The sequence below is a fragment of the Desmodus rotundus genome, chromosome 5 (genome assembly GCF_022682495.2).
Source record: "Desmodus rotundus isolate HL8 chromosome 5, HLdesRot8A.1, whole genome shotgun sequence".
Classification (NCBI taxonomy): Eukaryota; Metazoa; Chordata; class Mammalia; order Chiroptera; family Phyllostomidae; genus Desmodus; species Desmodus rotundus.
Window position 1 is genome coordinate 157,179,946 of NC_071391.1, and position 24,170 is coordinate 157,204,115.

The 24,170-nt window shown below is 51.1% G+C and overlaps 1 pseudogene; it reads right to left on the reverse strand.

The window, feature by feature from the left end:
* Window positions 1–15,528: 15,528 nt before the first annotated feature.
* Window positions 15,529–16,295, reverse strand: LOC112298016 (b(0,+)-type amino acid transporter 1 pseudogene; annotated as a pseudogene).
* Between the last annotated feature and the right edge of the window lie 7,875 nt (window positions 16,296–24,170).

The window sequence follows — 24,170 nt, forward strand, 5'->3', positions numbered from 1 at the left end:
CACTGGGAAAACAGCACCCCCTGGAGGCAACTTCATTCCCTTCCCCCTAAAACTCTCTGACTTAAAGCTCTATTGTCATGAAATGAAACTAAGCAAGCCGTGGACTTCTTTGTGTTGTGGGACTCCACGGCAAGTGCAGAAGGATTGGCAGCAAGCCAACGCTGAAGAAATTACACTTTTATAATTTTTATCGCATAATGATTGAAGCACAAGAAAATATAGAGAATAATATCCGCCACCCAGCTTTGCCAATCTTTGAATTTCCCATATTTATTTCAAATCATTTCAGTACAGATGAAACTCCAGTGTACCCCTCCCCAACCCTTGTCCTCACCCTCCCTCCCTTCAATATGCTGTTTATTATCCCCATGTGCATATTTATGCATTTACCATGTATGAGTGTGTCGTAAGGAGTATACGGTGGTGTTTTGCATGTCTCAAGTTTTTACATTAATCATACTTTACATAACCTCTACAGCTTGATGTTTTTACTCAGAGATGTTTTCTGATTTTTAGCTATGTTAATGTAGCTCTTCTTCCCTCGCTTTACCTGTACGGTGTTCCACTTTGTGAATACTTATCCACTCTCCTATTGTCGGGCACTTGGGTTATCTCCGTGTTTTTCCTGATGTAAACAGTGCTGCACTGATTAATGCTGTGACGGGCTGGACCGAACTGCACACTCGGGGGGGACTTTCTGGGAGATGTGCCTGTGTCAGAGGAGGAAACTTTAAATATGACGGAAATCCTGGGTTGTGTTTCAAGTTTAGAAACTGCAGCCAAGGACGTATGAGCTGTGCTGCTATCTTTCCCCTTAGGCATCCCATGTCCTAGGTGAGTGAGTGTGGCCACCTTTCCAAGAATGTGGTCCCCGACAACACCCTTACACCCAGACTCAGCTGAAGTCATACGTATATACCCTGCCGTGAATTGCTTCTCTGGTCTGTTTTCTCTTGGATTTACGGAAATAGCAGCATTCTGGAGTGTCCTGGTGATTCATACTGAGTGTAACAGTGAGAGAGTCAGGACAGAGGGCCTGGCTCTTTAGAGAAATGGGGTTATTGTGTGGAAATCAGGAGGAATGATGCTCCACTGAGTGATTCCTGGGTTATAACCCACCCGGCCAGCAAAGACTTATTGTTCTCCCAATTCTGTGGGTCCCTGAGTTGTTCTCTCCTGGGCTTCCTTACCCAGTTAGTTTCAGCTGGAGGATTGGCTGGGTGGAAAGGCCCAAGAGGGTCCTACTCACATGTCCGGAACTTGGTGCTGGCTGTCAGCTGGGTCACCTCGAGTCCCCTCCACTTGGTCTGTCACCTTCCAAGAGGCTAACGCGGCTTCCTTCTATGGTGGTGTTGGGGCCGCTTTCTAAGAGAGAGGAAGCAGATGCTATAAAAAACTCTTGCAGGCAAGGCCTGCAACTCACATAGCATCACTTTCTGCCCAGTTCCATTGACCAAAGCAAGTCACAAAACCAGCCCAGATTTAAGGGCAGGACAGGTTGGCACTCCCTATTCTTAGAAGGAGCAGCAAAGTCATGGGACATTGCAAAGAAGCATGGGACAGATTGCTTCAGCCGTCTTTGAAAACAGCCTCCACAATGGAGCACGTTGGTCAGAGATAAAAAATAACTCTCTGAGGGGAGGGGAGTATATGGAGATTAAATGGTAATGGAAAAAAATGCCCCCCCCCCAAAAAAAACAAGAAAAAAATAGTGATAAATTACATACAAAAAAAAAAAGAAATTTAACACTCATCATTGATATTTTACCTAGAGTCTTCTGTGCAATTTCCAAAATAGGTCAAGATGATATCATTCTCCTGGCAAGAAAGAGGCTCATGGAGGGACAGAGTTTTTAAATTATTGATGATTGCTGGTTCTTCCCTTCACCTGAAAGTCCAATGAGGAATCTACCTTCGAGCTTTGTGAATTAGCTCTTTAAATGACTATGTTTTTAAACACCTATGAATAGCGCATTGTGCTAGCTGCTGAAGATGCAGCAGTGAACGAAAGAGGTATGGTCCCTCCAGTCTTGGAGCTCTCAGTGTCTGGAAAGGAAAGAGGCATGAAACAATTAATTATACAGTTAAAGATTTAATTACAATGGTATAAGTGCCACATGAGAAGAAAGGCATGTGGAGAGAATGTGTAAGTGAGGGCCCTGACCAGGTGTCAGCGTCGAGGAAAACTTCCAACTTCCTTGAAGAAGACATGTGAGTTAACTTTTGAAGAAGAAATAGGCATTGCACAGGCTAACACAGTGAAGGAGGAGGTTTAGAAATATTTCAAGCAGAAGAAACAGCAGGTATGAAGTTCCTAGAAAGGGAAGAAGCCTGCTGTCTGGGCAACCAAGAAAACAAAACAGAAGGAAGGGGAAGTTGACCAAGTGCGGCTGGAGAACAGGCTGGAGGCAGAGCGTGCAGACCATGCGAAGGGCTTGGGTCTGACCTGCATTGGCGTCCTCCTAAGATGAAGCGGAGATGCCAGGAGAGCACTGACGAAGGGGAAAAGCCATGTGACAACCCAGCCAGAGGCCACCAGCTACAAGCCAAGGAGAAAGTTCTCACCAGAAACCAGATGGCCAACAACTTGACCTTGGACCTCCAGCCTCCAGGGCTGCGAGAAAATGAGTTTCTATTGCTCAGGCCACCCAGCCGGTGGCATTTTGCTGTGGAAGGCCTAGCTGACTAATACAGCATATGAAACACCGAGATTTATACTCTTAAAAGATTATGCTGGTTGCTATGTAGGGGTGGGCCCAAGGAACAAAAGTTGTTCCTTGGAGTTATGGTAGGAGCCCGTCACAGCCACCTGTGTCCAGTGGCCTGTGTCAGACCGGGGGCAGTGAAGACATGGAGAACAGGGGCCCAACAGAGATGTGGGAGGCGAGGGCCATTACGAGACAGTGAGGACACTGGCCGGTGAGGAGCTGAGGCAGCCAGTACCAGTTCTTTTAAGGAGTTTGGCTGTAAAGAGAAGAGATATGGGCAAGGGACATAGAGGGAAGTGGAGATGCGATTCAGTCTTTTCCTTTTCTTTTGTCTGAGAAAGTTTGCATTTTGTTTTCTTATAAGAGAAAAGAATGAAGCATTTTTGAATGCTGTTGGAAAGGATGTCACATAAAGGAAGATAGGCTTGAGGGAAGACAGGAGTGTCAGGTCCTGTCGGAGGAAGCACAGGTCCAAAGCCCAGCTGCTTCAGAAGAGAATGGATGGAATGAATGGGTGGAATTCATGTATAAATGAGGAAGTGAAGGAATGAAAAGGAACTTTCATGATGCTGTAAGCTGGGTTGTTGTTGAGAGGTTGTTGTTTAGAGTTCCCACGTAACCAAGGAAACCTAGCCATAAAGACCTCGAGTTTTTCCTCTTTCGTGAGCAGGTCATTTCAGACCCTCCCTGCGGCCATGGGTGGGGGGAGGGGCACAGGGGCCGCTGAGCTTCCTGCTGGCTGTGCCCTCTGGTCCAGCTCACGCTCAGCAATGCACCTGTCCCGTCTCCATCTGGATGGTGCCGGGCCCACTCAAGCTGATGATCTGGTCGTCCTGGTGGGTAGCTCCCACTGCATGGTGGCTGGGTGCCCAGCGCTCAGAGGCTCTGTCTGTCCTAGGGCCCAGAGTAAGCCAGAGGTTGTTTTCCAGAAGACATTCAGTCCTCTTCCCCAGAAGGCAGGACCTCGCTCCAGGACCCCAGGGGTCTGCGTTGTGTTTCTTCCACTGGGACTGGCCACCAACTCTATGTGGCATCTTATCCCACCACTGACACTGACACTGCCACCACCATAGAGTCGAGCAGATCACGTGGCCTGAGGGACAGAGGTGCTGTGGCTGCAGCGAGGGCCACTGCAGAGCCCATTCCTGTGGTCCAGCGGATGGGCCAGCACAGCCTGCCCAGCCTTTCCCGGCCCTCTGGTGGCCACCGGAAGGGAGGCAACATGTAATTTAACAAACTCCTGCCAGGTGTTCACGTCCTTAGACGTTTGCTAAACACTTTATTTTTCTTCTTTTTTCTTTTTAGAGTTTAAAGTGAAAGAGGGTGTATTAGTGACGCATGCTAAACACTTTCTTATTCCATCCTTACAACTTCTTTGTGGGGCAAGGCTTAACCTCCTTGTCTTACAGATGAGGAAACGGAGGCACTGAGAGGCAAACAGACTTGTTCAAAACCGCTCCACAGTGTGAGATAAAACCAACAAATACTGGGTGCCTCCACCTGGGCAGTGAAGTCTTTTAGAAACAGGGCGAGTGCGGCAGAGAGGGGTAGAACGTGGTGATGGGGGGCTGTGAGGGCTCATTTTATGTGTCAGCTCGACTGCGCTAACAGATGCCCAGACAGCCGGTGAGTGTCATTTCTGGGTGTGCCTTTGAGGGTGTTTCCAGGAGAGATCTGTGGACTGAGCGAAGACCCCCTCACCAATGCGGCATCATTCAATCTGCTGAGGGTCTACATGGACCAGAAAGGTGGAGGGAGGGTGAACTGGCTCTTCCCTGGAGCTGAGACGCTGTCTCCTCCGGCCCTGGCACGTCGGTGCTCCTGGCTCTCGGGCCTTCCCTGCCCACCGCAGCAGCCACTTGGGCCCCTCCAGCTCCCTGGACTTGAGCTTCTTTAAGAGTTCACGGGTAAAATATAGCGCATAGTTACACGAAAAAGGATTTGTTGTTTATCTGAAGTTCAAATGTCACTAGGCATCCTCTCTTTTATTTTAGTTTTACTAAATTTGGCAACCCTAGCTTCTTTCTTTGTGAAGCGAGGTGCCACCAACCAAAGTCATGGGCGTGTGAGAAGGCATCAGGCAGGCTGCTGTCATCACACACAGCTTTCTGGCCAGGCCACACAGAGGAGCAAACCTGGACGGAGGGAATACAGTCTTCTAACCCTGGATGGGCCAGGCTGTGAGTCAGCCCGAGGGGAGGGTGGGAGATACCATGGCCAAGGTAACCACAAAAGGATGTCTCCCTGACACCAGCAGTAAACAGGAAGTTTCCTCCCCCACCCCTGCTCTTCTTGCCACCCTTAAAAAGATTCTCAACTAGGATTCAGAACAATAGCTGGCGTTTGGCAATTCTAAACTGGATCGTGAAGCTCCCAACCCAGAGGTGCCTCCAGTTTTCCAGCCCCCAGGCCAGAGGAGACAGCTACCCCCAGTCGCCTCCTAGTGCCGGGGCCCAGACCAGAAAAAGAACCCAGATCTGGTTTGGCAAGAGGAGGAGCTTCCCTGCAAGGCAGCAAGGTGCCCAGAAGTGGGCGAGGTGCTGGGTGGGTGGATTCCTGAGCCCCCGGCTCTGAGAGAGTGAGAGACAAGCACTGAGGGAGGTGTGCAGTAAGACCCCCCTCCACAGGGCCCCACGGGAGCACAGGGGGCAAACAGACAACTCTGACCCAAGGGGAGCCACTGGCTGCTTCACCAGCCTCTCACTGTTTGGCCAGTCATTTAGCTGCTCCAAGCCTCAGTTTCCCTTCTGAGAAATAACAGTGTGATACGGACCCTGCTGCCTCCTCAGGCCAGTACAAAATGCAATTTCCTAGGGCAGGGCTTTGTAAACTCTAAGTCCCTATTTCAGTCACAAGAGTGAGAAACCAGATGAGGCTGAAGAGGAATTTACTGACGCAGCATATCAAGACCCAGGGCAGGGAGAGAAAGTGCCTTCCTCTCTCACCTCTGGAGCTCGCTGCCAACCAGCTCCTTTCTCTGTGGGTCTGGCTTCTCCCATTAGCCTGGAGCATCTGCCAGTTCACCTGCCAACAGGAGCTCCTCTCCTCTATTAGCACCAGAGAAGGTTCTCATTGGTCACACCTGGGTCACGTGTTCACCCATGGTTATGGGGGTACTATGTTTTGACGCCTTTTCTAGAACTATATATTTGGAAAACTGGGAGGCTCAGTTCCGCAGAAGAAAAGAGGTATTATTCCCAGAGTGGGGTAATGTGATGGGTAGGTGTCACAACGGAGGTATTGTTTGATGTTAGTATTATTATTACCACTGACATCAGCAGAAGTTGGCCACATTTTCCTAATTCCCATTATCCTTGGGCAAAAGAATGTCTAAGGTCCTAGGCTCTTGAACTCAGACTGCCTGAATTCAAATTCTGCTGCTACTGCTTTCTTCCTGTGTGCCATTAGGCAAATTGCTTAACCTCTCTGTGCCTCAGTTTATACATTTGTAAAGACTACATGAGTTGATACACGTGGAGTGTGAAGAATACTGCCTAGTCCCAACCAGGACTTCAATTCATGCTAATCATTGTTGTCAGAGAAAATCCAACCAGGCAGTGCCTAGGAGCCCCTGTGTGAGAGCGAACCGGAGCAAAAGCCTGCTCTTCCCTCACTCCCCACCCAGCTTCCTCCCAGGGAGCGCTTACACGTTCAGGAGCTGCGGTTCAGCAAAGCCTTACTGAGCTATGTGGTATGCCCTGAGAATTTCCCAAGTTGCTAGACAAAGTTTCTCTCCTCCAGAAGCTCACCACCCAGCGAGGGAGGCAGACACATAAAGAACGCGCTTTACTGCAAGCTGGTTTGTGCTGGTGAGAAGTGGAACCAGGGTTCATGGGAAAGCTGGGTGGGAAGAAGCTGCCTGGAGGAAGCTGCATCTGAGCTAAGACTCAAAGAGAGGACGGGTGAAAGTTTGCCAAGCTAGGAAAGGGTGCTGTGTGAGATAGTCCTCAGGCTGCTGTGTCTCAGCTGCCGACCCACACTTCGCTTGATGCTGCTGGAGCTCAGCAAGTTCCACGCGTCCCTTGTCGTCTGGCTCCTGGTAGGCTCTGCCAATGGGATGCACCAGAAGCAGACCGGCAGGCATTCTTGTTTGCTCAGGGTGTCCTGCCAGCTTCTCCCCAGCAAGAGACCATCCGCCTGGAAGCATCAGGGGACAATGCTGGCTCTCTTCATCCTCAGAGGAGGGTGGCCACAAGAAAGCAATTGACAGAGCAGGAGCTGAAAGGCTGGGGATGGGGATGGGGGGACCCAGTAAACCAATGAGCAGGCAGCATCGGAAAGGAACCCAGGGGGCAACATGCAAGGTCAGGTGTTTAGATGGCCCTTGTGTCCCTCACTTAGTACTAGAAAGGGGCAGCTGGGGGCAGGAGCCAGTCCCAGGGGGCCTGGAGTGCAAGACAGGGGAACAAAGCACCCAAACACTGCCCGCCCCCCCAGCCTTCCAAGCACTGAAGATTTGTTGCAACATGACCCAGGCTGGACCCAGGGCCAGGACTCTGAGTGTGGTGGGTAAGGAGAGGTGGCTGTAGCAATAGGAGGTGGTAAAGACATCCCAGACATCAAGGGAGCTGGCTGTCCTCTGAGCACTGTGAGGCCAGTCTGGACCAAGCCCCACCCCCATACTAAGAGGCCAGTTCTTTAGGAGCGCCTCCTTGTGGCACAGTCAGAAGCCGGCAGCCTGGCCGCGAGTGTTGTGACCGTAGGAGGAAGCGAGCGTACCCTTGCATGCGGTGCGGTGGGGAAGGTTTCAAACCAGGCCTGGTAGATTTCAATGTGGTCGGTCACTCCCTTGAACAGCTTATTTATGGCATCAAAACTTCATGTCTTCAGCACTTCCAAGGCTCCCATTTCCACCGTTACTCCTCTGTGAGCATCTCCAGCCTTGAGGTGGCGTTTGAGCTCCAGATACGAAGGCTCACATGATTATCTCCACAGGAAAGTCCCACAGCCTTTCCAACTGAACACAGTAAATTACCTCACTTTCCTCCAAATCTGCCCCTCCTCCCCCTTCCCTATTCCACCAGCTGCAACACGTTCACCAAGTCACCCAAGCTCAACCCCTGAGAACCTTGACTGACATGGCCTCCCCACCCACAGCCAGGAAGACCAGGCCAGCCCTCCCTTGCTGGGAGTCTCAGATCCATCCACGCCCCTCAGACCTGCCCCTCCCTCCCCAGTCCCCTGGAGAGCCGCCCTCTGCCCCTGGTTCCTTCAGCACAGAGAGCCACACCCACCCTCCAGAGCACAGCTCTCCTCTCCAGAGCACAGCTCTCCTCTCCAAAGCTGCAGCTCTCAGGTCCTCCCTGGGGGGATCCCAATATCTGAGCCCAGTGGCCCTCACTTGATGCCCCCCATCCTCCCTGGCCCACCTAGTCAGGCCCCACCATACCCCTAGAACAGCCAGCAAGGGGGACATCCCCAGTGTGGGAGCATGAAGCAGGGTGACACTGACTTTAGAACGAACGGGTTGCCTGTAGAGACGGGGTGGAATCTCTCCCTGTTTGAGGCTCACAGTCTAGAGGCCTCTGCCTGGGCCGTGATGATTAACAGTCGTGAGTGGCGCCAGGATCGATGAGTCTCAGACAGAGAAGGGGCTCCCGCAGCAGGGCCGCCACACAAAGGCAGCCAGTCAGAGCTGCCCAGCCTCCTCTGTCCCTCACACAGCCCCCAGGGCCTGTGGGACATGCCAGTGCCCAGTGAGAAGTGAGAGTGAGGCCGGGTGCTCCTCTCTGTCAAGTGGCTCTTTCCACCCTGTTCTTGTCTCGCCTTCTAAGTGTTTCTCTGCCTTTTCGTCTTTGACCAGATCACCTGGCACTGGTGATAGGCTGATCTAATCGCCTCTCCTGGGGAACTAGCTCTAAAGATGCTGTTCACTCTTCCACTCAGTGCAGCCGTGAGAGCCACCTGGGCTGAAGGAGCGGTGCTCAGAGAAGACACGGGGGGCAGGGAGGAGGACACTGAGCTGGGTGATTAACCCAAAATACCACAACAGCTGTGTCATGGCACTTTAGGAGCTGGTTAGAATTATGCATAGTCAACCTACAGAGAAGCTGGCCAGACCACTCATGAGAGGACAGTTGTCTGCAGCAAAGAGGGTGGAGCATACCTGTCCAGCCCTTTCATCAACATTTTTAGTGGCTGGAGTAACTTCCGGGAGCAGCTAGAGATGCAGGTTGGCTGTCTGCAAGCACCTGGCCCAGCACTGGAAGTAGACAAAGAGGAAGTAAAGCAGGAACCCACTGAGCAGGAACAGGAAGACGTAGAGGAACTCCATCTGGGGATGGTCAAGGATGGGTGCCAGCACCAGGTAGAGAGAAGCAAGGAGCATGATGGCAGGGAGGATGGTGGGGACCAGCAATGGGTGGGGACCTGCACTGGGCAGAGACCCAGATGATGAAGAGGTGCATGGGAGGTGATATATGGCCCCCGGGCTGCCCCTCTGACCTGCCATCCTGCTGCTTCCACCTGCCACCAGGTCCTCCTGCCAGCCCTGGCAGTGATCATGACACCTGCCTGGCCACGGGAACCACTGGCTGGGACACAGGGGCTCCTCCAGGGAGAGGGGCTTTGGGGCCAGCCCGATCCTCTCTGTGCTCTGTGACCCCAACCTGTGTGTGTGCTTCCTCCTACATTTGTGTCCTGTCATTCCCCCATGGGGTCCGCCAGAGGAGAAATGGGTCCCCAGCCAGCAGAGTCGATGCCTTATGATTCAGGTGTCCCTTGCCCCCAGGAAACACAGAATTCCCTACCAGAGGTGACAGTGGCCAACCCTTACCTTCTTCCCCTGTGTCTGGAAAGAGACTGTGGTCCAACGCCCGGCCTCATGCAACCACCTGGGGTTGAAAAAGCCCAATGATCACCCCAAGCCTACCTTGAAGGGTGGGGAAGGTTCTTCTTCATCTGCAAGCACAGGAGGCAGCTGCTGGTAGCTCCATAGATGACCCAGGCAAGGAAGCTGAAAGGCAAACTTGAGCCACTCACTACCAGGCCCTGCCACATGCTGGCCTACTAGGTGCGAACCTGGGGCACCCAGGGCCTGGCAGCCTCCTCCAGCTCCCCTGATCCACCCAGACAAGGACAGAAGGCAAGGCTGGGACACTGAGGACAAGGATGCACTGGAGGGTCAGCGTTGGCCCCTTCACCTTCAGGCACAAAAGGGTGCTGCGCAGTGCAGTCACCGCGTGGCTCCTGACCGAGCCTCTCACTGCCCCAGGCTGAGCAGAGGAGGACAATGTTCAAAGGGAGGGAGGAGTGCCTGTGTTTCCCAAAAAAGAATCTGATGGGATCTCAAGGAACCCTATGCTCTCCTCAGGGTCCAGCACCCTCATAGCTGATCCCCCCACCTTACAGCTGGTGACGAGTGGGCACTGAGCACCCAATGCCCTGTCTCTGCTCTCCCAGCGTGGGTCACTGAGTGGCTGATAGGCCTGATGAAAACTCCATATAACTTGGAGGCAGGGTCCAGACCAGGCCACCTGTTGAAGTGGTCACCACCGGAGATACTGGGCCCTAGTTGAGACGAAATGAATCCCTAGTCTCCTCACACAGCACTGAGACATTCTCAGTCACGCTCCCCAATCCCAGCCTCAAGACCCGCTGCGGTCACTAGGGTCTGATTGTATTCTCACCACAGAATGCTTTATCCTTTCTCACGGGAAAAAGAGGAGAAAAACTGTGTCTGTTACTTGATGTTCTGAAGACAGTCACGTGGAGCCCTGAATCTCCTGTCCCAGAAGATCCATCATGCGTATGACAACCAAAGAAGAGACATGTGATGCCTGAAAAATTACTGAGAACTCCCTCTGCACCCAGACAGTCTGCTTGCATCTCAGTTTAAGGATCTGCCCCTTACACCAGCTTCAGATGAGGCTCTAACATGCCAACTGGGCAGCCCACTGTCTCTGCCCAGACATGGGGAAGGCCGTGGGCACTGGGACCGGTTTGCCTTGCTGGGGCCTCAGCACCTAGCTGACCTACAGCCACCCAATAAATGTATTGAGCAAGCATTCGGTAAGAATTGAGGGATGAATGAAAACTGGGTGGGATCAGAGTGTAGGCTGCTCTCTCCCACGCCACACCCCCTAGCCCTGGACTTCATTCTGGAGTAAGGAGCACGTGGAGGGAAGGGGCCTCCCTTGGGACCCACAGAACTTTACCCAACATTCCCCTGGAGAGATATTTTTAAAGTATTTTTTATTGATTATGTTATTACAGTTTTCCCAATTTTTCCCCTTTTATCCACCCTCCGTCCTGCCCTCCCACAACCCTCTAGCATTCCCTCCCCCCTTAGTTCACATCCATGGGTTGTACATATAAGTTATGAGTCCTCTATTTCCTATACCATTTTTTATCTCTCCCCATCTATTTTATGCCTACTAATTATGCTTCTTCCCTGTAAATTTCCCCCCCCTACTCCTTCCTTCCCCCTCCCCACTAAAATCCCTCCCTGTGATGTCCATTTCTCTGACTCTGTTCCTGTTTTGGTTGTTTGTTTAGTTATTGTTTTCATTGTTTTTGTTTTCTTTTAGGTCCATTTGTTGATAGTTGTGAGTTTGTTGTCATTTTACTGTTCATATTTTTTATCTTCCTTTTCTTAGATAAGTCCCTTTAACATTTCATGTAATAATGGCTTGGTGGTGATGAACTCCTTTAACTTGTCCTTATCTGGGAAGCACTTTATCTGCCCTTCCATTCTAAATGAAAGCTTTGCTGGGTAGGGTAATCTTGGATGTAGGTTCTTGCCTTTCATGACTTCAAATTCTGCTTGCCAGCCCCTTCTTGCCTGCAAGGTTTCTTTTGAGAAATCAGCTGATAGCCTTATGGGCACTCCTCTGTAGTTAATTGTCTCCTTTTCTCTTTTTTTAGGATTTTCTCTTTGTCTTTAATCCTGGGTAACTTAATGGTGATGTGCCTTGGTGTGTTCCTCTTTGGGTCCAACTTCTTTGGGACTCTCTGGGATTCCTGGACTTCCTAGAAGTCTATTTCCTTCACCAGATTGGGGAAGTTCTCCTTCATTATTTTTTCAAATAAGTTTTCAATTTCTTGCTATTGTTCTTCTCCTTCTGGCACCCCTATAATTCAGATATTGGAACATTTCAGGTTGCCCCAGAAGTTTGTAAGATTCTCTTCACTTCTTTGAATTCTTGTTTCTTCATTTTGTTCCCAATGGATGTTTATTTTTTCCTTTTGTTCCAAATCGTTGCTTTGACTCCTGGTTTCCTTCCTGTCACTGTTGGTTCCCTGAATATTTTGCTTTATTTCACTTTGGATATCCTTCATTTGTTTTCTTATTTTTCTACTAAGCTCAATCAGATCTGTGAGCATTTTGATTACCAGGGCTTTAAATTCTCCATCACGTAGGTTGGCGATCTCCTTCTCGCTTAACTCTCTTTCTGAGGCTTTGCACTGTTCTTTTATGTGGGCCGTATCTCTTTGCTGGGGGCCCCTGATAGGTTGTAAGGGGGCAGGGTTTTCGGTAGTCACCCAGGCAAACCAACCCTCCTGGCTGCGCATCTTTGGCAGAGAGGGAATACTGCAGCTCGCCTGCTCATCTCTAGCCCACTTTCCAACGGACTCTCATGTGAGGCTGGGAGTTTCTCCCACTGGGCAACCACAGTAGCCCACAGTCAGCTCTGAGTCTCAGTTTCCCCTTAAGTCAGCCCCGCCCCCACAGTCCACTGCAGTTTTTCTGAGCCAGCCTGCAAGCTCTGCTGCCTTACCAGTCTGGTTGTTCTGGTTGATTTTTTCTTTAATTCCTTGGTTGTCGGAGTTCCATGCAGCCTGATTTTCTGGCACTTCTGGTTGTTTATTGATTTTAGATTGGTTGTTATCCTCCTTTTGGCTGTACAAGGAAGTGAAGAGTCCTACCTATGCCTCCATCTTGGCTGGAACTCCAGTCTCCTGGAGAGACACCTGTAGACTCCACAGCAGGAACACACTTCACAATAGGAGAAGCATGTCTGAGGCACCCCGCCCCCCACCTTCCTCCTGTTGTCTTCTGGCTCACCTTGGGTTATCATGGCAGGCAAGCATTGCTGAGCCCAGAACCTTCCGCTCAGTACCAAACAGCATAGCAGAATGTATTACTGACACAATGTAGCATAAAACAAAACCAGAAGAGGTCACTCTTTACCAGGGCGCAGGGGGGGTCTCATGCAGACATGGCACAGAGCTGTCCCTGTGAGGGCTGCACAGTCCCAGGCTGACCTCTTCCCCCCGCACCAGGTAGGACCCTGCCCCATAGAAGCAGCTCCCCCTGAGTAGCACCTCTCCCATTCTCCAATATAATATACACAGTAACTTTCAGAGCTTTCCGCCAGGAGTGAGGGCTGCCCACAGAAAACTTGGGAGGTGGGCATGGGAAGAAAGACACAGGGGCACTGAGGACAATGGGGCCTGTGCTCATGCCCGCTCATTTTTCCTTAAGACACAAACGGCCTGCTCTTTCTGGTGTCTGGACTCAGGTTCCTATTGCTTCTATATGGCTGTTTTGCCACAAAACACATCAGTCCTCCTCTTCCAGGAAGCCCACTAGACTGCTCTGCCTCGCAGGGGTCTCCCTGTTCTGAGCTCCAGCAGCAAGTGGAGGCAGAGCCCCAACAAAGTACATCTGCTGTATGGCATCCAGGCCTCCGTGCTGCCCCCTCCTGTCCTAAAGGCAGGGGCCAGAGAGGGTGACCGATTCGTCTAAGTTTGCCTGACACTTTCCAATGTTGACACTGAAAGTCCAGCATCCCTGGGGACCCCTCAGTCCTGAGCAACCAGGATGGTAGGTCACCTGACCTGGCAGGTCACATGGAACTTGTGAAAGTGACACAAATAAGATAACAATAAATTCTCATAGGAGATGGGGCCTCTCATCTCCCTTCTAGTTCTGCAACCTGAGAATCTGAGGGCAAAAAAAGTGGCCAAATAGCAACTAGTTCCTCATGATCCCAGTCCTGGAAATGTGGCTCTGCCGGGGCCCAGTGAGGCAGAGTTATGGGTTCCCCCACTTGTGGGCCTCCTAGCAGGGTGCCCTCAGCTGGTGAGCACCCACCAGGCCAAGTCAGAGGGAAGGGACCTGGTGTGCTTCTGAACTTGACTCATCTGGGCAACCTGCCCACCAGCTAACGAGCTGTGACAGCTACAGAGCCCTACAGGTGTGCCAGGGGAAGCTTTCTGGCAAAGACACCACAGGGACAGAGAGATTTCTGGTTTCATTCTCAAGAACCTTAATTTTTCACTCAAATCCCAGGCATGTGGGCATAAGGCTGGCCCTGGTCTGGCACAGGCTGTGCAGGTTCTTAACAAAAAGCATCAAGCAAAGACCTACCTAACGTGTGCTTCCAAGGGCAGAGTTAGAGCCAGGGGTTCAAATGCCCAGAGTTCAGAGGGAAGGCTTCGTTTTTGCTTCAAAACCATGTTTGTCAAAAGTGCTCAGTAAACAGCTGGGATCAGCAAACTAGGTCCCGTGGACCAAAGCCAGTCTGCTGCTTGTTTCTGTAAATAAATTTTATTGGGATGTAGCCACGCTCACTTGTTTACTTTTGTCTGCTGTTTTCATGCTACAAGAGTCAAGTGGTCATGACAGAGATCATACATGTTACAAAGCCTAAAATACTTAAGTCTCTGACTTCATAGGAGAAGCTCACCAATCCCTGCTCAGTGGCATGGAAGCTTGTCTCACACATCTTTGGGCCCCTTGCCCTTTCCCTGGACCAGCTCTGAGCCCCAGGCCTGGATGGATTCAGAAAGAGAGGGGTCTAGCTCCTGTGAAAAGAATGAGCCAGTGCCCCACTCTGCGGTCCCCAGCCCACCACCCCAGAGCCAGCCTGAGTGCCCACTAACCATTCACCTGAAATCACAACTGTTTGTGGTACTCAGAGCCCTAGCCACCATCTCCAGTGACTGTACCGTTTGAGGCCCCAAAGCCCTCAAACCCCATAATATGAGGTTATTATGATCCCTTTTCAAAGGCAAAGAACTGAGGCCCAAGGAATTACATGCAAGAATAAAAAGTAGGTCCCAGGACCCCTGTCTCTCTCTGCTCTTGGACTTCAGCCTCCAATCTCTTCTTCTCACAACATCTCCCAAATCCCCCTCCAGGGAGTCCTTGCTCAGAGCTGAGCCAAAGCCCTTAAGTCAACCCAGAGGCCAGAGAGGAAAAGACTGGCAGTTCTCATAAGAATTTAAAACTCCTTCAGGGGAACAAGAAAACAAATAGCTTCCTAAGCAAATATATTTATAGCAAGAAGTTAATATCTCTAGTGACCAAAAAGTCCAAATGTTCCAAATGCTTCCCATGGGCAATGCAGACCCATCCCCCACCAGGGCAATGACTAGCCAGCCCCAGGTTCACAGGTGGATGAGCCAGGCAGGACTGGCCCCTTCTCCTGCCCCGAACCATACTGCTGCTGTGGTCCCCGTGCTTTGGCACAGACGAACTAAGTATCTACTACAATGCTCCATAGAGAAGGAGCCAGGAGATATCAAACTGAGTCATCAAGCACGGCCTCTTGCTAGAGGTATGACCTCAAAATCACAATCACTTCTCCTTTCTAAACCTCAGTTTTCCCATGTGAAAAATGGGATGATAAAGCCTACCTCGCCAGGCAGCAGAATGTGCCCACAGGGACCATACCATGAAATTCTCTGCTCACTAGAGATGCTATTATTTATATAATTCCTTAAAGTAATCACAGCAGACAGTGGCTGGCATTCAATTCCATGAGTACAGGAAGGGGACCCTTGCTCTCAGCCAATTTCCCATGGTCTTGCTTAGCTCAAATGACAATAACTAAAGCCACTGATGCTCAGAGACCCCACCCCCAAAGCCATGTCATGGACTCCCCTGTGGGTTCTTGAGCTCCTCCACCATATAGCTGAGGCTGTTCTAGCCATCAAAGGACCACAGGCCCTGGTAGGATGCCGTGACAACGCTCCCCGTCTGCTGCGCCGTGTTGTGGAAGGTAGACAGAAGCACTTCGTGTGGCCTTGGCCCTGGCGCAGCACCACCACACCTCCCCAACGACCAGCAGGGAGGACACTTTGGTGACTGTGCACGTTTGTCAGTGCGGTGGCCAGCTGTGAGCTCCAGCAGTTGACCAGCGTCAGCAGCAGGATACAAGTGACAGTCACACCCTTGAGTGCTCCCTGGGGCAGTGAGGAGCAGCCAGGGTAAAAGGGGGCCACTGCATACTCGGCAAAGCTCAGAGAGATGGCAGCGATGGCGGCCGGAGGGCCCACCAGCACAAACGTGTACATGTCCAGAAAGGCTGGCAAGGAGCCAAAGGTGTGCAAGATGTAAGTATACTCCCCCATTCCTGGATTTGGGGACCAGAGCCCCCAGCTGAGCTCAGCGAAGCACAGGGCACCCAGAGTGGCCAGGAGGCCACAGACTGCCCAGACCACAATACTGGCCCCAAGGCTGCCTGTGTAGACCAAGACCCCCTGTGGTGACATGAAGATGCCACAGCGGATCAGAGAGCCAGCGATCAAGGACACACAGCTCCACAGGCCCAGCTCCCTCCTCAGCCTCAGACCCCCAATGCCTGGCCCCTGCCCTGCCACCCCCTCCCCACAATCTCTCTCTGGACTTCCCTCCATCTCCGGACTTCAATAGTCGCCGTGTGCACTTGGGCAGAAGCAGATGCTCTGGCGCCTGTCTACAGATCCCCTGGGCTTCCTGCAGGAGTTAATGGTTGCAGCGCCTGAGGGCCTTGGCCACAGGCCAGAGAGTGGCGTTTAGAAAGGTCCTAGTGTTCACTGACCTGCCAGCCACTGTCCAGCCCAGATCCCAGGACAGGCATTTGAAGAAGCTGTTTGCCAGTGCAGCCCAGGAAAGGTCAAGCAAAGAGGGGTGCCAGCAGAAATCCCCGTTGCCCAATTCCAGAGCAATGTGTGCAGAATAACAGTCGCATGAGTGTTCTGTGCCAACCAGGTGATTGCTGAGCGGTGGCACATACGGAGCCTATGAATCTCTACAACAGCTTCGTCAGCCAAGCACTGAAGTCCCCGTTCTCTCAGGCTGAGCCCCACTCTAAGGAAGAACCAAGAAATGATCAAAAAAGAGGATCCACATGGTGCGGCAGGGGGGAGGGGGCTAAATGGTAATGGAAAAAAATATAATAAAGACTCAAGTTTAAAAAAATAGTGCAGGACAGAGCTTGTCCCCCAGCAGGAAGGGGCAGGTGGGCAAGAGCACAGGGTCTGGAGCGGGCCGCCTGCATTCAAATCCCAGCTCTGGTCTTTCATAGCTGTGTGACCTGGGACAAGGTCTCCGAACATCACTCTACTCCTCTGCATTACAACACCCACCAGACAGAGTTGCTCTGAGAATGAAGTAACAGCCCATTCAAAAAAGCTGGAATAGCGTATGGTGCGAAATAAGCTTTCCTTAAATGTTAGCCGTTACTCTCTGGTGAAGAGTTCCATGAGTTCCCTAGTTTCAGACCTACGTATATACATATATATCTGAAATTATATTATATATTTAATTTAATCATCGCATTAATCTATGAATAATGTTCCTTTCAAAATATAGTGCATAACGTTTTACTTGATCCTCCCTTGTACTTTTAAAACCTTGCATTGTAGAACCTTTACTAGTTTCGTTACAGAAAAGTCAGCGGAACCCACCAGCATTTAGGGTTAAAATGCTGGCACCCAAAGTGGGCAGAAACGTACTGGCTGACCTAGCTCAGTCCAGCCGTATGGGCTTTGGGATCTCATATACGTTTGTAAGGGGCTCGCTGTCACTTGTTCCTGGGGTGTCCGTCCTGCCTCCTCCTCTTGCTGCATGAAAGCCTGCTGCTGGCCTAGGTCCTCAGAAAATGTAGAGCCCTCTTCTTCAGAAAATTACTGAAAGGGAGCCCTCCAAGAGTCAGAAGGGGGTCCTTCCAGATTCCTACCCAGTAGGAAGAGAGAGAGGAGGGTAGAGAAGCAGGTAAGAAAAAAGAGTAGACAGAAAACTTACAGGGAAAGGAGATCAGAAAGGAGAGCATCCTGGAGGTTCCTGAAGAAAAATCAGCTGCCTTGCTCGCAGGAGCCAAGCAGGAGCTAGGACCCTCAGATGACAAGCCTCTCCTTCTCCAGGGGCTGCCGCTGGTGGATGCTGTGAAGGTTAGCCAACCTCACTGTCTGAGACCACCCTCACCTTGGACACCAGGGGCAAGTGTGGGGATGCCCAACACCACCCTTACATTCAATAATTTGCTACAGGGATGCACAGAACTCACCCAAACCTTCTATTTCACCCAAAGGGTGCGGATTAAAACCAGCCAAGAGAGGAAGGACAGAGGGCAGAATCCAAGAGGGTCCGAAACACAAGGCTTCTGGTTCTCCTCCCCCTGTGTGGTCAGGAGCTGTGGGAGTCCATCGCACAGACACAACTGACTGCTCACATGGCTGATCCCAGTGTCCAGCCCCTCAGGAGCTGGGATTTCACGACCCACAGTTCCCACCCAAAATCACGTCATTACTATCAGGCAAACCTGAGGCTCCGAGGCTGACAAAGACATGGTGACCAAGTACGACGTCCCAAGGTGTTGGAGATGACCTCCCAGAAGATGAGGGCAAGGAGCAGACCTCCTCTGGGCAAGGTTTAATTCTCTGCCACTCAGGTGTGGAGGTACCTGTGACCTGAGGAACACTGTGAGAACTTAAAGATTATTTTTCGTGACTCATCTTGTCAAGCAGTGTGTCTAAAGAGGAGGACCCTAAATGCCAAGTTCAGGAGGTTGGAAGGAAGAAGGGGACAAATAGAAGTAAAGTGGGGAAGGGCTCAGCTCAAGGTTTTCCCGGGTGGGGAGAACTGGAGACTCTGAGGCTCTATGAGCTTCAATTAGCAACTCCAGCAGCCCTTCTAGAGTCTGACACAGTGTGGCCTTCAAGTCTGGGCCCAGGCCTGCCTGTGAGGAAGGAGACCCACCAAAGCAGAGCCACCCCATACGACATCCCTGTGCTGCCACCACAGGCGATGGGAGTGGCTGATGTGACCTGCTTGAGGCTCTGCAGGAAGAAAGCTGGCATCCAAGAACCAGAAAGCCATGTTTTACGTCACTGGCAGATCCTCATTACCTCAGTTTACCATCAGTAACCTGGGGCTGCGGGCTCTCCCACCAGTGTTCATGAGAATAAACTGAAAATCCTTACCTGTCAGCATCCTACGGAGATGAATGAAGTTATGATAACATCAAAACTCACATTTCCTGCTCTCGCCCTGTGGATCACGTGTAACCATCTGCGGTCACAGACCGGAGGTGCCAGCCACCTGGAGCTCTGGGCCTGGCTTTCCCAAGCCACAGCCAGGGCCATTCGTTAGTGGTGTTTCCTAGCACTAGCCAGGCCTCACCTCTTGTTGGGTTTCCATCTCCTTTTGGAAGGAACGGGGGCCACAGAGCCAGCTCAGCAAAAGCAAGCGAAATGGACTGGTTCTATAGAACAACGTGGCTGAGCTCTGAGCTCAGGAAAGAATGCCGGTATCTCAAGGTCTGCAGGACACCGGTCGGGGCAGTGACTTGCTCCCGAAATCCCTGCACTCCTAGGCCTGGCTCCTCAAACCTCTCCTTGACCAGAGCTGCTCTCTGGGCCCAAAGGAGCCTCGGCTGCCCCTCAAGTGGTCACGGCTCTGAGGCTGGCCTGTTGTACAGACGTGTGGGGAGGGGTGGGGACAGAGTGCAGGGGTTTCAGCTGGGACCTAACTCCAGGCAAGCACTCTGGTCCCCAACCTGCTGTTGCAGGGATTTAAACCCAGCGTGCCCCCTCCCCAACCAGGCTATTTCATCTTTTCGATCTCACGTGGAAAAACTTGGTCTTGCTTGGCCTGACCACGCTGCTCAGATGCATCTCCTCTGACTTGTGGTCAGCCGCAAGGAGCCCTTTCTGGAATCCCTGGGGACTCACACACCCAGGCAGCTGGGTCTGGGCGGGGCTGCCAGGTGAGGTGGAATGGAACAGCGTGGGGACCCACACTGGGCCTTTGACACTCTGGACATCACTGACACCTGTTATTTCCAGGAACGATCCTTTCAAGACTGTGCCGGTACACAAACGGTGGGAACAGGATCCAGCCCCAGTTGTGAACAGCTCTGTGGACCTACCGTCCCACGAGCAAGCAGGGGAAAGGGATTGTCCATCCAGAGATCTTGAGTAGGTCCTGGCCCTTCTCTGAGCCTCAACGTCCCCACCTGTTCAAGGCAGGTACAGCTGGCCACTTCGGCAAAGCAGGGCAAAGAAGAAGCAATTCCTGTCCTCTCCACTAAACATGGCATCTCCCACCACACAAGAGTCCTGCCAGTACAGGCCTGACTCTTGGGGGAAGAGCCCCAAGAGCCTGAGGTAATCTTGGTGCCTGCTCCGCTCAACTTTTCCACCCCACCCCTGCCACTAGAGGGCAGAGCACAGGCAAAGGCTGAGCGTGGACTCTGGGGCCTAGACTGTAAGCTGCTGCCCTCTAGTGGGCACAGCGGGAGGGAAGAGAGGGAACAGGGCAGAGGAGAACCAGGGAGGGAGAGAGCAGAGGAGAGGGACACAGAGAAGTCTCAAAGTAAAGGCCTGGCAGAGGGAGATGGCGGAGGGAGGATGTGGGAGACGGAGGGAGCTGAAGGAGAGGCCACCCCTGTGAGCATCCCCATGTCCTGGCCAGCACTGTTTCTCATCACGCAGTCAGCATGTCCACTTGGTGGGCACATCAGCCACCAAGAGCTCCATCCAGTTGTGTGTGACCGGGTTCTCACCCACCTCCAGAGCTCCAGCCGAGTTGGGAATTCCTGAACCCATGGGTTTTGCCGATTTCCAGGTGCCTCCTCTTTCGAGGACCCTCTGAGGACCAGCTGCCAAATGAATCAACTCCCTTCCCGTCAGTTCCTCTGACTTCCACTCCACTTTTATGTTTTTGCTAAATCTGTGTTTGTCTTTGTCCCTCCTCCAGGGCTTCAGGCCTATACATGCACAGTCCACTGGGTGCCCCACCTGCTATCCCTTAGACACCTCAAACCCAGAGTCTCCAAGACAGAACCCATCACCTTCACGAACCCACTCCTCCTAGGAGCCCTACTGTGTTCCCTTACTGTGTCAGACACTGTGACAGGCCGCCAGGAACGATGGGCGTATCCCTCCCACTGCTGGGAGTGCTGGCAGAGACCCTGGCTGTCAGCATCCCTCTGGGTTTCCTCAGGTGCAGGGAGCCACTTCCACTGACACCCCTCCTTCCCTGCAAGGTCCCCTCGGCGCTGGGTCCCTGTGGGAACTTGAAGGCCAGCCCCAGTACCCACACTGAGCTTTCCAATGAGGCTGCATTGTGGCTCAACTTCTCCATATTCCCAAACCTGCTTCCTTCCCTTCCCTCCCACAGGGATCCCAAGAGAACTGCCTAACCAATCTTTGCAGTATGAATCTCTGTCTCAGAGACATTTTTCCAGGGAATGCCATCTGCAACCCCTGGTCACCAGGACACAGCCCCTGAGAGCCACGACTGACATGGCCTCCCCATCCACAGCCAGGAAGACCAGGCCAGCCCTCCCTTGCTGGGAGTCTCAGATCCATCCACGCCCCTCAGACCTGCCCCTCCCTCCCCAGTCCCCTGGAGAGCCGCCCTCAGCCCCCGGTTCCTTCAGCACAGAGAGCCACACCCACCCTCCAGAGCACAGCTCTCCTCTCCAAAGCTGCAGCTGGACTCAAGCCTCAGGTCCTTCCTGGGGGGATCCCAATATCTGAGCCCAGTGGCCCTCACTTGATGCCCCCCATCCTCCCTGGCCCACCTAGTCAGGCCCCACCATACCCCTAGAACAGCCAGCAAGGGGGACATCCCCAGTGTGGGAGCATGAAGCAGGGTGACACTGACTTTAGAATGAACGGGTTGCCCGTAGAGACGGGGTGGAATCTTTCCCTGTTTGAGGCTCACACTCGAGAGGCCTCTGCCTGGGCCGTGATGATTAACAGTCGTGAGTGGCGCCAGGATCGATGAGTCTCAGACAGAGAAGGGGCTCCTGCAGCAGGGCCGCCACACAAAGGCAGCCAGTCAGGGCTGCCCAGCCTCCTCTGTCCCTCACACAGCCCCCGGGGCCTGTGGGACACGCCTGTGCCCAGTGAGAAGTGAGAGTGAGGCCGGGTGCTCCCCTCTGCCAAGTGACTTCCTTTTTCTTTGCTCTCTTTTAGATTTGTCTTTGTCAAACGTCACTAGACTCTACAGAGTCAGATTCAGTGGCACTGACTAGGTGACATATTGATCTGATTATCCCTTATGTGAAATCAAGCCCACAAATGCTACTTACTCTTAGATTCAAAATTTTTCTTTCTTTTTTATACATTTTTTAGTTTAGTTTCTTTTAGTTTCTAGCATTTGGAGGGTTTTTTAAATTTGTTTTTATTTTGCCCTTTCTGCTGTGTTGTTAAAAGGACAATGTATTTGCTCTTTGCTCTGTAAATGTTGACATAGAATTTAGACAGAACTATAAAATTCTGCTCTTTTAAAAGTTAATGAATATACATTTCCATCTTCATGAATTATAAAGACTTTTGTTTTTAAATGAAAAAGATGTGTTTATACAAATCCAAACTTTCCTTTCAAAAAGACACTTTAAAGTGATTTTCAAAAAGTTAGGTGTCTCTTCCTTTATTTAATTTTTAATATTGTTCCTAAATATTTTAGATTTACTCCCAAGAGCTCTGATTCTATGTTAAAATTAGGGATCAGAGTGATCTGTTTAAGAAACCCAGTCATAGAAAAAAAGAAACAAAAAACAAGAAACCCAGTTGTATTCTTTCATTCTCACTTAGAAAAGGCAGAAAGGAAGGAAGGAAGGAAGGAATGAGAAAGAAAGAAGGAAGGAAGGAAAGGAAGGGAGAAAGAAAGAAAGGGCATCCAAATACAGGTCCTTTAAGTCAATCAGCAGCCAGACCAATATTTAGCGTGATCCCATTTGTTTTATACACAAATGTATGCAAACACATGTGTACAATACACATGTATGTTTGTGTATGCCTGGAAATTTTCTGGAAGGACACAGAAGAAAATGTTGTTGCCTCTAAAGAATGAGATCGGGGAGTGAGTACATGTCGCTGTGGCTGCTGGCATTTCTGCTAGCAGGCACAGTCGAGGAGGATTTGCTTTTTCTGTGGTCGCAGAAACAGAAATCTCAGTGGCAGACGCTCGCTTTGTGGTTGCAAAGAGACAGAGCACCATTTTTTTTAATGTGAATCACAGTTCAGGTGGTAGTTCAGGTCCTCCAGCGAGGCACAGGGATAATGATTTTCTGGGCAGGGGAACCATTCCTGGAAGCCCAGCCTCCTGCCTGCCCGACAACTTTGTAATCACCTAATTCCCTGTAGTAAGTCTCGTTCTGCTTCAATTGTCCAGAGTCGGCTCCCTTATCTTCAACTGTACCTTGAACAGACACAGGGGCGGGGGGAAGAGAGAATTACAAATCTCAGGGGAGCTCTTCCTATGATATCAGCAATGCCCTCCTTTGTTTAATTCAACCCCCAGGGACGAGGTCGATGCCCTGACCCAGATCCTGTCTGTGCGCGGCAATGTTATCCGCCCCTCGTCCTAGTTTCTCCACCTCTGCAACAAGATACGCATGTTTGTGTGTTGGTTGGGACTCTTCGGGCGTAAGTGACAGAATGTTAATTCAGTCTACTTTAGACAATTATATATATATATATAGTATTAGACACAACCAACTTTCTTCTCTCAGTCTCTTTTCTCTCTGTTGCTGCCTCTCTTTCATGCGAATCTCTCTATGTTAGCTCTCCCCTGGCAGGCTGACTGTCCCCCTGAAAAGTGTGATTATGACTGCTGGCAGCTCTTGGCTCATTTCAACACAATATGTAACAGGGATTTTCGTCCCCCAGCTTCAGTTTGAAAAAAAACCCTAGGGAATAATTCTGACTGAATTAGCTTGGTTCATGGGTTTGTCCCTTGGTTAAATCACTGTGTCCTGAGAGTGGCTGAACTTGGCCCAAGCAGGGCCTCTTACTAGGAAACACTAAAGGATGCTTTTAAAAAACATCAGTGACCACAACAATGGGAACCTTTGACTGACCAACACGTACACAGCCTGTCTTTGCATACGTGCCCCTCCAGTGATGGTTATACTTGAAAACTGTGACTCTCGAACATAAAAGAGACCACATTCGCTATGGTAGTTTCAAACACAACCGCAATAGTTCCTTTCTGTGTGGCCATGTCCTCAGACAGCCCTAGCGACATAGCGGTAAACTGACTCTCTGAAGAGAGAGAGAGAGAGAGAGAGAGAGAGAGAGAGAGAGAGAGAGAGGGAGAGAAGCCCTGGATTACAACATTTATACTAATTTCTGTGGGTAAACATCCCATGACAGCCAATTTCAAGTTATGAGTGGTTTAACAACTGGCTTGTGAAGTTCCTGGAAATCTAAGAATTGGCTCCGAGCTCTCATACCATTGTCCCCTCTCATACTAACCCAGGGTTCGGTGCCATGTCATTTTACATGACGATAGCA